Source organism: Pinus tabuliformis, chromosome 6, assembly GCF_031772625.1.
Source record: "Pinus tabuliformis cultivar Carrire ecotype Pingquan chromosome 6, CPIR1, whole genome shotgun sequence".
Lineage (NCBI taxonomy): Eukaryota > Viridiplantae > Streptophyta > Pinopsida > Pinales > Pinaceae > Pinus > Pinus tabuliformis.
The window spans coordinates 1,964,677,329-1,964,688,421 of NC_142292.1; the positions used below are offsets into that span (position 1 = coordinate 1,964,677,329).

Genomic DNA, 11,093 nt, shown 5'->3' on the forward strand with positions numbered 1-11,093 from the left:
AATGAAGATCCAACTTGGTGAAGTAAATTGACTCATGCAATTCATCCAATAGTTCATCAATGATAGGAATGGGAAATTTATCTTTAATAGTGAGCTTGTTAAGCTCCCTATAATTTGGACAAATGCACCATGATCCATCCTTCTTGTGCACAAATACTATTGGAGCAGAGAAAGAACTTTGAATAGGTTGAATTATACCAGCCTCTAGCATTTTTGCAACCATACATTCAATTTCACTCTTTTGGGCATAGGGATATCTGTAAGGCCTGATGTTTTGAGGAACACTTCCTGGAATCAAATGAATAGCATGATCATGATCACGAATAGGTGGGAGACCTTTGGGAGTCTCAAATACCTTGGAATTATTGTTCAAGACTTTTTGGAGATCTGGAGAAATAGATGATTTCGTTGTGGGAACCTCTAGCGATTATAATTATGCAATTACGCCTCGTTGTTCTTTCTTTAGAATCTTTGTAATTCCATTAGAGATGATTATCTTTCTTGGTTTCCCTGCAATACCTCTTAATTCAACTTCCTTTCCTTCCGAAGAAAATTTCATGAAATGTTCTTGAAAATTAAAAGCTATTGTACCCAAGGACTGTAGCCATTGGACTCCTAGTACAATATCAACACCACCCATTGGAATGGAAAGCATTGGCTATTCAATACATATTCTCCCATGGATAGCTTTATATAATGGCACTTTCGAAAGCAATTTATGGTTCCTCCACTTGCAACCATCACTTGACATTTTGATATTGGATATAGGAAGCAATTCAATTCCTTGGCTATCTTCCAATGAATAAAATTATGGGTATTTCTTGAATAAATCAACACTATTACCTTTTTCTTCTTGATATGTCCTTCTATCTTGATAGTTTGAGAAGTGGTAATTCCATCCAATTCATTACAAGATATGGTCAGATTCATTTCTTCTTTCTCTAACGTTTCTTCCTGGTGTATATATTCTTTTGTTGACGTTTCTTATTCCTTTTCTTCCTCCTCTTCACAATCATGTAAAATAATTTCCTCTGAGATCACTTATGACCTTTAGTGTATTTTCTATCACAACTATAACAAAGCCCTTTTTCTCTTTTTTCTTCCAATTGTTGGGTTGTCAGCCTTGTAGGTTTTGGAAGGGTATGGGAAACAACACTTCCATCCTTATAGTTGTGAGTGGTAGGCTTCCTTGTTTCCATAATTTTGCTTTCCATTTTTCTTTCCAACCTGAATGCCTTCTCCAATGAGTCAGGTTCCCAAAGGCGAACCTCATGTTGGATGTTATCCTTGAAATCCCTTATGAACACATCAATTCTATGCTCCTCTATAATATCTTTTACCCTTATATTCAATTTTTGGAAGTCCTAAGTGTGCTCCATCATTGAACCCTTTTGTTTGAGGTTTATAAATTGGCTAAAAAGTGTGTTGCTTCTTGTATCCTCATAATGTGTTATCATTTCTTCCGTAAAAATTGCCCAAGTGACAATTTGTTTATGAGACCAAAGCCATCGATACCATACAATTTGATTTGGTTCAAATATAAAGTTTCAATGTGTACCTTTTATGTGTTTTTCATATTATGTAGATCTAAATATTGCTTCATCTGTAGTATCCATGTTACGGGATCCTTGCCATCAAACTTCCTCATATCAATCTTTGGAACATGGTGGGTCTTCAATCCAAGGTTAGAATCTATGAAATCATGGTAACATTTATTTTGTTCTCATCATGAGTTTCCTTTACTACCCTTTCACCATTAATAAGCATTTCTTGTAGCAACTTAGTCAAATCTATCTTAAAATCTTCCATGTCGCCTTTCATTTTTTCTTCTATACCATCCATCTTATCGTCCATGCCTTCCATCTTAGCTTCCATGCCATCCATGTTAGCTTCCATGCCATACATCTTAACTTGCACACCATTCATATTATCTTCCAAGCCATTCATCTTAGATTCCACGCCTTTCTTTAAACCATCAATCTTAGCTTCTCTTACCATTTATGAGAGTGAAATTTGTTGCACTTGGTCTCGTAATTTTGATATATCATGTTGCATTTCTTCCTCTTCTTCATGAGTCATGCTAGAAATTTCAGGTTGCTTACTAGGTGTTTCCATTTTCTTTCTTCGGGGCATCAATTAATGATAATTATGTTTCACTAAGCCCTTTGAAATTCAAACTAATTTTTCAACCCAAACTTATGCAAAATTTTAAAAAGACTACACACCTTTTTTCACTTTGTAGAAGCTCGATATTGAATCTGTTGAATCTTTGTAATTGTGGATCTCCAAGGTCTTAAATTCCTTCCTGCGGTAGCCCTCTGAGTCCTCTTTCCAATTCCACCAGTCTGATCAAAATTGGATTCTCCAAGAAAGAGCTATGCCCAATCTCCCAAGATGTCCTGATTATATACTTTTTCAATGGATCAAACTTGTATGACATGCCCCGTGTCACTATTTCGACCTTCGGATCTGAAAACGATACAAAGAAAACTATATTTCGTCCTATTTCTGTAAATTCTTACAAAATTTCAATATGATGCTCAAATAGAAATTTATGACGATTTTCCCAAGGTCACCTATTTGGAATGTAATTCGGGAGTCTGAAAAAACCCTAATTTCCTCAAATAATATCTCCGAAAATATAGTGACACAAGATATAAAATTTGGACCCGAGGTTCAGAACGATTTCAGATGAAATGGGTTTTGTTTTTAGCTTTCGAAACGTATCAGAAAAAAAATTTATAGCGAAAATTCCATGATGGCCTATTTGGAACAGTGTTCCCTACAATTCAAACCTCTGGTACCAAATGTTATGAAACCAACTCACAAAAATATAGAAAAGAACTATCAACACCTTAGAAATTAGCCTCTTCGAGGGGGCAACCTCCTTTACATTACATAAATGAACAATTATTTGATGATACAAATGGCAAAACTTCCTTTCTATATATAGGAGTCTAAGGCGTCACAATATAATCAAAGCTGACATAACAATAATAATATAAGGGCACAACAATAACAACAGTGGGCTTCTATGGGGCACAATAATAACAATATGGGGATAATAGGGGCACAACAATAACAAGAAGGGCTACAATGACTATAGTAATGGGGGAATCACTAGTATTAAAGGGACCTAACATCCTAATGACGAAAAGGTAGTAGAGGAAACTCATGATGAGAAAAAAATAAATGTTAATCGTGATTTCATAGAACCTAACATTGGATTGAAGACCCACCATATTCCAAAGATCGATATGAGGAGGTTTGATGGAAAGGATCCCGTAACATGGATACTACAAATGGAGAAATATGTTGATTTACATGATGTGCAATTGTTACAAAAGGTACGTATTACATCTTTATATTTAGAACCGAATCAATTTTTATGGTATAAACGGATTTTTTCTCGTAAACCACTTGTCACCTGGTCAATTTTCACGAAGGATATGATAGTACATTATGAGGATACAAATAGCAACACCTTCTTTAGCCAATTGATAAATCTCAAACAAAAGGGTTCAATGGCAGAGCACACTGAGGACTTCCAAAAATTGAATATAAGGTTAAATGATATTCCAGAGAAGTAGAGGATTGATGTCTTCATAGGGACTTTAAAGAATAACATTCAACATGAGGTTCACCTTTGAGAACCTAATTCATTGGAGAAGGCATACAGGTTGGCAAGAAAAAATGAAAGCAAAATTATGGCAACAAGGAAGCCTACCACTCATAACTATAAAAATGGAAGTGTCGTTGCTCCTAACCTTTCACCACCTACAAGGTTAAGAGCACAACAATTGGAAGAAAAAAAGAGCAAAAGGGCTTTGTTACAATTGTGATAGAAAATACACTAAAGGTCATTAGTGTGTTGAGAAGAAATTAATTTACATAGATGGGGAAGAAGAGCAAGAAAAGGAACAAGAAATGTCAAAAGAAGAGGATATACACCAGGAACCAATCCCAGAGAAAGAGGAAATGAATCAGACCATATCTTGTAATGCATTGACAAGAATTACCACTCCTCAAACTCTCAAGATAGAAGGGCATATTAAGAAGAAAAAGGTAACAATGTTGATTGATTTGGGTAGTACCCATAATTTTATTCATTGTAAGATAGCCAAGGAATTGAATTGCTTCCTATATCCAACACCAGAATATCAAATAATGGTTGCAAATGGAGGAACCATAAATTTCTCTGGGTAGTTCCATAATATCAAGCTATCCATGGGAGAATATGTCTTGAATAGTCCAATGCTTTCCATTCTAATGGGTGGTGTGGATATTGTACTAGGAGTTCAATGGCTACAATCTTTGGGTACGATAGCTTTTAATTTTCAAGAAATTTTCTTGAAATTTTTTTGGGAAGGAAAGGAGGTTGAATTAAGGGGTATCACAGGGAACCCAGGAAAGTTAATCATCTCTAATAGCATGAAAAATCTTCTAAAGAAATAACAACTGAGCAAAATTTCACAATTATGTTCACTAGAGGTCCCCACATCGAAATCATCTATTTCTCCATATCTCCAAAAAGTTTTGGACAATCATTCCAAGGTATTTTAGACTCCCAAAGACCTCCCACCTATTCGTGATCATGATCATGCTATTTATTTGATTCCAGGAAGTGTTCCCCCAAACATCAGGCCTTATGGATATCCATATGCCCAAAAGAGTGAAATTGAACGTATGGTTGTAGAAATGATAGAGGTTGGTATAATTCAACCTACTCAAAGTTCTTTCTCTACTCTAGTGGTATTGGTACACAAGAAGGATGGATCATGGCGCATGTGTCTGGATTATAGGGAGCTCAACGAGCTTACTATTAAAGATAAATCTCTCATTCCTGTCATTGATGAATTATTGGATGCATTACATGGAGCAATTTACTTCACAAAGTTGGATCTCCGTTCAGGATATCATCAAATCAGAATGAAGATTGAAGACATTCCAAAATAAACATTTAGAACTCAAGAGGTAATTATGAACTTTTGGTCATGCCTTTTGGCCTTACCAATGCACCTTCTACATTTCAAGGTTTGATGAATTCCATTTTCAAACCCTTACTTAGAAAACTTGTGTTAGTATTTTTTGATGATGTACTAATCTACATCAAGTCTTGGAAGTATCATGTTCAACATGTTGACAGGGTGCTCAAACTACTGGAGGAGAAATAATTATATGTAAAAATATCCAATTGTTTCTTTGGAGTACAAGAGGTGGAATATTTTGGTACTCAGTTAGCTCATAGATCATCTTATCATCCTGAATCTGATGGGAAAACTACGACAGTGAAAAAAAGTTTGGAATGATATCTTCATTGCTTTGTATTTGATAAACAGACCCAATGGATCAAGTTGTTTCCTTTGGTTGAATGGTGGTATAACACTTCCTTCCATACTGCAGCAAAAATGACCCCATTTATGGCACGTTATGGATATCATCCACCGTCCATCACATCATATTTAAAATAAAATTCTAAGTTTCAAGCAGTGGAGGATCACATCGAGGATCAAAAACAAGTTATCAAACTCTTAAATGATAACCTCACTTTGGCGCAGAATAGAATGAAACAACAGGCAGATCAACATCGCAGTGAAATAAGTTTTGATGTAGGTGACTGGGTATTTCTATGACTACAACCATACAAACAAATGTACCTCAAGCAAGATAAGAAGGATAATAAATTATCACCAAAGTATTATAGTTCGTACAAGGTGTTACAAAATATTAATACTATGGCATACAAATTGGAGCTTCCTGCATCTTCCCAAATGCACCCAGTTTTCCATGTTTCATGCTTAAAGAAGGTTATAGGTGAGAAGAACCTAGTTCAAACAATATGGCCAGAACTTGACAAGGAAGGAAAAACCATATTAGAACCTGAAGTAGTCACGAAAACGAGAAATCGACAGCTACGAAATCGATCAATTTCAGAGTATCTCATCAAGTGGAAGAACTTATCCGTTGAAGATTCCACATGGGAGGATGAGAATGTTATACATAAGCATATAGAACTACTCAAGTGTTGAGGACACCACTTTTTGAAGGAGAGGGGCATGTTAGGTCCCTATACTACTAGTGTAACCCCTTATTGTTATTAGTGCTACCCCCTTATTTTGTTATTGTGCCCATATAGTCCCCATGTTGTTATTATTATGCCCCATAGAAGCCCACTATTGTTATTATTGTGCCCCTACAATATTATTGTTATGTAGGATTTGATTTTATTGGGACCCCTTAGACTCCTATGTATAGAAAGGAGGTGTTGTCATTTGTATCATCCAAGAATTTTTCATTTGCGTAATGTAAAGGAGGTTTCCCCCTTGAAGGGGCTGATTTTGAAGTCATTTATCTATCTTTTCTATCTTTTTGTGAGCTGGTTTCATAACAAAAGATCAAAAGAGAAACAAGAATTGTAGCCATTCCTACTCCTGTGCTAGTTTGAGAACTAATTTGCTGAAAGTTTGCACCTATTTGTAGAGATGTTTTTTATGTACTTTAATTAAATGAAATTGTATCGACATCCTTACTCACTAGATAGTCGAAAAGTACAAGTTCTCTCAAGGAGAAAATCCTAAGTCACTGGCCCAAGTTACATCATCAATTCTTTTAAGGCCGAGAACTTAGATTCAAAAAAAAAACATTCACATGAAGTGAACCATTATGGGGAGATGGTGTGGACAACTAGAAAATACTACTATGGATGCGATGGATAGATTCATGTAATCCAAGGCTCTTTACTCTTATCTATGTTTCTCAAAAGTATCGACTTTTATCTTCAAGACTCTGAGATGAGTTGTAATTGTGTGAATGGACAAGGGTCATGATCTAGCTGGCAAGTACCATTTGAAGATCAACAATGTCGAAACAACAGAGAAGCAACTGAAGTTGATCGACAATTTCATTTTCTTTCTAATCAGTTTACTTGGGATTAACATCTAAGGTATAAGTTAAAGGGGCTACGACAAATCCAATTGTAATTGATTGAGATGTGTTTGATGATCCAAGGCCAATAGCACAGAGGCATGGGTAGATATAAGGGCATAGACCTAGTGGAATAGAAACAGAGCCAAGACCAACATCCAAGCACTCATCAAAGTTAGTAACATCTGTGTTTATTCAAGAAGCTAATCCAATTGATCCCGCTGAATAATTCTGTTGACAGAATGAATTTCAAGAGAGTCGTTACTTTAGCCTAGGTGTATTCAATGGTTGGATTAGTTGTATGATAGACTGGTGTTATTAAACATTACAAAAATATTACACAAAGCTGGATTCTCTCCTACATTACAAAAGTCGAACATGCCAAAGATATGATGGTGGAACAATTGAATGCTTCATCTTCATTTCAAGAAACCTTGTGTTGATGATAATTTATTTTGACAAAGAAATTGTAGCAAAACGTTATCTACTATGCATTTATAGTATCTGTTAGATGTTAACTTCTGCCATCCAAAATATATATGCTTTAAAAAGGGACTGTGAGACATCGGGTTGGTTTTGAAAACAACGCATAGATATGTCATATATGAATTGCACCAGAGTGTTATGGTCAGAGGATGAATAATGCTAGTAGTATTTTAGAAGCTACATAATTAGAGTGGATTGCGAATGCCAAAGAATTCCATAAAAAAATTAAAAAATAAATAAATAAATAAAATAGTATGCTAAATGTGTAAAACGTTACAATAATGGAAAATCTAAGATACAATAACTATTTACTACCAAATATTACCATATACTGAAGTTGTAGATCCTCCACATGATGGGGCACTACCAACTTGAGATTCTACGGTGGCATCTCTTATTCCATGTACTGATGAAATAGGACAGGACCGAACTCTTACAGACTTCTATGTCGGGTAATCATATATGAATTTTGAAGGCAACAATTATGGTGAAAAGCCTTGGTCATATAATGATAATGTAGTGGCAGAATTACAATGTAGACCTGAGCATGAAGTGGCATGCAATGACAATATAGTGACAACCGAAATGATATACATTGATGTTATGTATGTTGCTTTCCATTATATCATCTATTGGAGTGACATTGGCAGCGATTGAGTTATAATATGCATACAGGAAAACAATTGTATTACAATATTGCATTGACGTTGAATTGCAAATTTCATGGATCTTTTGTTGTTGTCCTGATTAATGTTTCCCATCAGATTAAATGTATCTACATTGACATTATTGATATGATGCCATTGAGCAACAATATTTATAAATACGCACGTGGGATGATGTTGTGTTCATATCTATGACGTTATATTGGGTGTCATATATATTGTTTGAACAGTATGTGGAGATGGCAATGAAATATGGTTCCAAATATACATCAATATTAATGGTTATAACATAATGCTTGATATATGGATATCGTAGAGTTGATTTAATGCTTGATATACCTTCAGTGAGCATGGAATACCTTCAGTTCTTTTGTGGTATCATCACAATGCTACATACAATATTATTTCCAACATTTAGGTGGCATTGATATGTGGTGGCAATGTTACAAATGGAAAGCATTACAAATTGGTTGATCATTGAGCAACACATTATGGTAACAAAAGTGTAGTGCATATGGTAACATCCCAAAGAATTAAGATTCCAGGGGCATATAAATATGGTGAAGGAATTGTATGTGATCGCTCCCATTCTTGGACTGGCATTTGCTTCGCATTTGGACATGTTCACATGAATGTGACTTCGAGTCTTTTCATGCTGAATGATTTTAATGAGAATAAAAGAGAAAATAAGGCCTTATACATGCAAATGTGAAAATGATGTTATGAATTTGGTAAATGACGTAACTTTTCAAAGAATACTTGTGCAAAATAATACCATGTTGAACTATGATGTTAAGCATGAAGTCCCAACTATTATGTTTAGTACTAGAGGATACACAAGAAATGTGTACCATGAGTTCAACGACGACATTATTCCCCTCTAAATCACATCGCAGCATCTGAAAAGAGAAGTTGTACTTGTTAATGTTGATTGCCGCCACTGGTGGCTAACCAAGTATGATGAAGTGCTAAATACCCTAACCAAATACATGGATATCAATTTCGAGAATGAAAAATTTACACTGCTTTCCTGAGGTCACAGTGTGTGTCTGTATACATAATGAAATGACAATTGATCCATCTCTAATTCCAAACAACGAAACTATACTCAACTTTAGAGCATTGCTGGATAAGGCTTACAGACGAGGCTATTGATTGCTGGAGAAAAATCCAAGTGGGACTAAGAGGCCTACTCTCGTTATTCTTGTTCGTGATGGAAGCAGAGTGATACTGAACCTTAAACAACTTGTGAAGCTGGCTAATCAAGTAGGATTCAATGTCACATTATGGAAGTCGCTTCCGACTACTGACCTGAAGGCAACATACAAACTCCTGAATTCAAGACATGTTTTAATGAGAGTACATGGAGCAATATTGACACATTTCCTCTTTATGCGTATAAGCATTGTGTTCATTCAGATCATTCCTTTGGGTATTGATTGGGCTTCTCGCAACTACTATGGTGATACTGCACAAAATATGGGGCTTCAGTACATTGGTTATAAGATAGGTATAAATGAAGGTTACACTCTAAGTGACAAATACAGAGAGAATGACACATTATTGATGAATCCCACAGAAATAGTCAGGTAAGGGTGGTCAGCAACAAAACAAATATACTTGGAATCATAAGATGTTTGGATTGATTTGCATTGGTTCAAGAATATTCTTATGGATGCTAAGAGAAGATAATTTTGATCCATTCAGAAAGAGTACAGGAAAGGGCGTAATGGATGACTAAGCTTTCAAAAGTAGTAAATCTGAATGTAGTCAGTGGAAAGTCATTTTTGATGTGTTATGGGTAACATCAATCATTTTCAGGGCAGAGTTTCATAAGTATAACCTTTGGTCTCTTTCTATTTGTAAGTTTTTCTATCACTGGGATTTCCATTGGACATCTCCAGCTATTAGTTGTGGAACTCACAGAGATCTGAACGAATGATTAATCTATCCATAAGATAATTTCTAGCAGTGGTTGATCAAAAAAATTGTGCATTTTATAAGAGGCTTGCATAGGAGGTTAATGGTGATACGCCTAGAGAGGATACATTGTGAGCCACGATCTATCTATATTGACCTTAGTTATTGTGAAAAGGGCATTGTTCTTGAAAAACTAGGTATTGAGGCCAAGCAGCTAAACTTTGTTATTCGTAAGTGTGCAAGAGTTCGAATTCTCAAGAACGGAAAGAAGATTGGTGCCTTTGTTCCCAACGATAGTTGTTTGAACTACATTGAATAAAACGATGAGGTCTTTATTGTTGGATTTGGGTGAAAGGGGCACACTGTGGGAGATATTCCTAGAGTTATGTTTAAAGTTGTTAAGGTGTCTGGTGTCATAAGGAGGCACATACGGAGGATGTGGTCATTTTCTTGGTCATGGAAAAAATGACATTTGTTAGGTTACAATGCAGTATGATGGATGGTATCAATGCCAATGCAACATTCTTCAACGCCAATGGTGCCACAACATTAATCCAACACAACATTCAATAATTTCACAACTTCAAAATTATGTGTTATTAGAGTGATATTGTTGATGAGGAAGAGCGTTATTACAAACAATATTGTTCTTACGGTGGTGAGTTGTGGTGTATTGGGCTCCAAGTGTAAAGAAATGGGCTCGTTAACGTGTTCTTGCTTAATCAAGATCAGATGATCCCCATATTCTATTTTGTTTCAGAATGAAAATCTCAGGAGTCCTAGAAATGATTTTCTCTTTAAGCTCTATGGATTGGCTTTCCGCCCTCTTCTATGGATGGATGAAATAATAATATCCCTATTGTTATCTTTGAGTTTAGAATGGACACATATTAAATAAAACCATAAAGCTCAGAAGGATGACTTGACATACATTTAATATTGCGATAAGATTTATGGTGGTTTGTTTCAATGGTGTATTAGCATTGCATTGTAGAGCTTGGTTATATATATGGTGAATTAGGATTTTATGCCCTAATTAATGGGTTGACATCCAAATTTATTCAAACAATTTTTTCACTACATTGAATGTGATGTTGG

At 35.4% G+C, this 11,093-nt stretch overlaps 1 pseudogene; it reads left to right on the forward strand.

Annotated features, from left to right (window-relative positions):
• The first annotated feature begins 8,589 nt into the window (after positions 1 to 8,589).
• Positions 8,590 to 9,767, forward strand: LOC149267036 (xylan glycosyltransferase MUCI21 pseudogene; annotated as a pseudogene).
• The last annotated feature ends 1,326 nt before the right edge of the window (positions 9,768 to 11,093 follow it).